Genomic DNA, 3,760 nt, shown 5'->3' with positions numbered 1-3,760 from the left:
TTTGGCTGTGGAGAAATATCAGACAAAATAATCTAGGCTCTTATGTGTTTTGAGATATCATTTTGGCTTCTTTTTCTAACCAATAGCGAATTTTCAGAAGTCGAACGGGGAACGATTGATGATGATAAAGCAGTGGCTTGTTTGGTAGATGATGATGAAGCGGTGGCTTCTTTGTTTGGTAGATGATGATGAAGCAGTGGCTTGTTTGGCAGATGATGATGGAGCAGTAACTGGTTTTGTAGATGATGATGGAGCAGTAACTGGTTTAGTAGATGATGATTGAACAGCAGGCCTGGTAAATAATGATTGAGCAGCAGGTGATCCATTAGATGATGATGCAACAGCATATGACCTGGTAGATGATGATGGAGCAGTGGCTAGTTTTGTAGATGATAATGGAGCAGTGGCTGGTTTTGTAGATGATAATGGAGCAGTGGCTGGTTTTGTAGATGATGATGGAGCAGTGGCTAGTTTTGTAGATGATGATGGAGCAGTGGCTAGTTTTGTAGATGATAATGGAGCAGTGGCTAGTTTTGTAGATGATAATGGAGCAGTGGCTAGTTTTGTAGATGATAATGGAGCAGTGGCTGGTTTTGTAGATGATGATGGAGCAGTGGCTGGTTTTGTAGATGATAATGGAGCAGTGGCTAGTTTTGTAGATGATAATGGAGCAGTGGCTAGTTTTGTAGATGATAATGGAGCAGTGGCTGGTTTTGTAGATGATGATGGAGCAGTGGCTGGTTTTGTAGATGATAATGGAGCAGTGGCAAGATGATGATGGAGCAGCAGGTAGTTTAGCAAGTGATGATGGAGCAGCATATGACCTGGTAGATGATGATGATGATGACGGAGTAGCAGGTAGTTTAGCAAGTGATGATGGAGCAGCATATGACCTGGTAGATGATGATGATGATGATGACGGAGTAGCCAGCGGCCTGGTAAATAATGATTGAGAATCAGATGATCCGTTCGATGATGATGGAACAGCAGTTGATGTAGTAGATGATGATGGAACAGCAGTTTATGTAGTAGATGATGACGGAACAGCAAGTGGTGTGGTAGAAGTGGTGTGGTAGAAGTGAATAATGATGTTAAAGCTGGAAAAGAAGTAGACGGTCTGGTAAAAGGAGTTGATGGAACAGCAGGATGCCGGGTAGAAGACGATGTAGGTGAGTTTGTCAAAAGTGCAGCGGGATGACTGGCTGTAGTCGGAAGATCAGTATCGGTAAATCGGTCTTTATTGTATGGCCAAATACCAGTGGTCTGAAATCCTTTAATTGCTCTTTCAATAGTAGCTGTTTTTGTATAAGCGTAGCCAAATAGTTCCGCTACTTCATAAACAGTGACCCTTCTTCCTGGGTGTTCAGTCATCCAACTGTCTGTCTGGCGATTATGGGCACTTTTGAAACTCTTAAAGAAAGTCCTGTCCAACGGCTGCATCTTGTGACTACAATGTGGTGGTAAGGTGATCATTCTAACGCCATTATCACGTGCTAACTCAACCGCCTGTAACGTTTTATGTGAAAGGTGACCGTCCAATTTCAAAATGTGTTTCTGTTCTTTTGTGCACCCAGAAAATTCAATAAAATGTTTTAGCCAATCAACAAAAAGTTCAATCCATCCCGTGGTCAACACTCTACCAATTGTTCCAGTTGGCGCTCAACTGCTCGTTGAAACTCTTCCTAGGGAAAATCATCATTGGTGGAACATTTTCACCAGTTGCGCTCATGCTGCATATAACGGTAATGTTAAACCCCCTCTCGCTAGTGATTTTTGCCACCTGACTCACTCCCTTAGTAGCGACTATACGACATGGAGTTTGTACATTCTGAATAACAGTTTCATCGACGTTCCAAATCCTATTTGGAGAGGCATTCTACAACGTCTCTAGAACCTCGCCGTAAACATTATAAAACTGGTCGGTTTTGACTTTATTAAAACCAACGGCTCTCATAATACTTGTTGCCTGTGGTTTTCGTATAGAAAGATTTGGATTTCTGGACATAAATCCATGAAACCATTCTATACCCGCCAATTTTGATTCATCATTGAAAGGGTGAGCGACATTTGATTTGTGGGCTAGATCATACGCAAACCGTCTTACATCAAGGGCTGTAAACCCAACGCAGACGAGGAACATTTCTGTCGACGAACAAAAACAAATATATTTGTTTTCCGTTATCCGCAGACGACGAACATTTAGCTCGAACAATACGCCAGTGCAACGGAAAATCACATAACCTCAAAATGGCGACGTCCAGAAGAAAATGTAAAATTGAGTTATTGAAAAATATCTCCTTTTATTGGAAGTCTAAAGATTTAAAGTTTATATCGATGTTGGCACAGAATACACTACAGTCACACGAGGTCGGGCGAAAGGAGGTAAATTTACCGGTTGTTTCCAGGGCTTGTGCTATTTCTTGCATCGCAGACTACTTCTTGTTCCTATCTGAATAGTCGGTCGAAGAAATCATAAACAAACAGGCAGATTGCGACCACATATCTACTAAAATCTGCTCCTTCTCCACAGTCCAAAATTTTGTGTTGGTGGATTCACTGGACGTCGCCATTTTGAGTGTCATGTGGTCTGGCTTCGATCGCTGGTTGGTCTTTCGTCGATGAATGTTCGGCGCTAATGTTCGTCGTTAACGCAGACGGCGAACAAAGAATTATTATTTGAATTTTTAAAAATCAAACATGTTTGATTTCACGAACAATTCTCACGAACATTTTTGTTCGTGTTTCTGTAATCCGCAGACGGTGAAAATTTTTTAAGATTGTTCGCTTAAAATGTTCCTCGTCTGTGTTGGGCCTAAGACCAAAAAGCGCCCGCTCCATATTTTAGATGTGAGTCATGAGTTCTTCTTCAAACTCTCTAGGCAAAACTGTAGTACGTCCAAGAATGCTTTTTCCAGGTACATTAACTTTTTTATCCCGATGGCGTCTTAATGTATGAGCAGGTACGTTAAAACGTCGCTCTGCACCCCTGACACTGCCTCCATCTTCCAGGAACTTCAGGGCATTGGCTAAAGCCTCATCGCCATAATGGCCTCGGTTTGATTTGCTTTTATAGTTGCGAACCATAATTGTTCAAGAAGAACTTAAGGGAAGCAGATTGTCGGTAGAAGGAGTTAATGGAACAGCAGATAACCTATAGATAAAAAATGACCAAAAAGAAAAAAAAAAACTCAACTATGACTGTGTAGCAACCTAGGCGTCTTGCCCCAACTCCAACTGGGCGTCTTACCCCAATGTTGACTTTCGTAATATTATTGCTGTTAGTAAAAATGTCGGGGGAAGTTCTTATGTTTTGGACTGAAGTAAGTGCAAACATTGATCTTTCTTTTTGAAAATACATGTAACTATAAGTTAGCTGCTACGGTATACTCGAAGTACATAAATGTTTAAATCAACCATTTTAGATAAAAAAAAAATTGTACAAACCTGAAAATGATTTCACTTTTCAAAGTTTTAAGTAGATGGCGCCAAGAAATTGTAAGACGTCAGAGGTCACGTGTTCAGAAAATGACGTAAAAAGAAGCCATCTGGTGGTTAAGCCTAGAGTAAATAAGGGGAGGCAATCTACCTTCCATTAAAAAGTGGGATTTTTTTTATCTGTCGGAGAACGTTATCAAAATTTTTTTATACTGACTTGATCAAAATTGTTGGGAACTATTTAAAAGACNGGTGGACATTAATCACTCCTACAACTACATCACCAAATATCACAGTAATAAAGTTATAAATTGATAAATATTGG

This window comes from Lottia gigantea (genome assembly GCF_000327385.1).
Source record: "Lottia gigantea unplaced genomic scaffold LOTGIsca_9, whole genome shotgun sequence".
In the NCBI taxonomy this organism is placed as follows: Eukaryota; Metazoa; Mollusca; class Gastropoda; family Lottiidae; genus Lottia; species Lottia gigantea.
Note: the sequence above shows the minus strand (reverse complement) of the source record.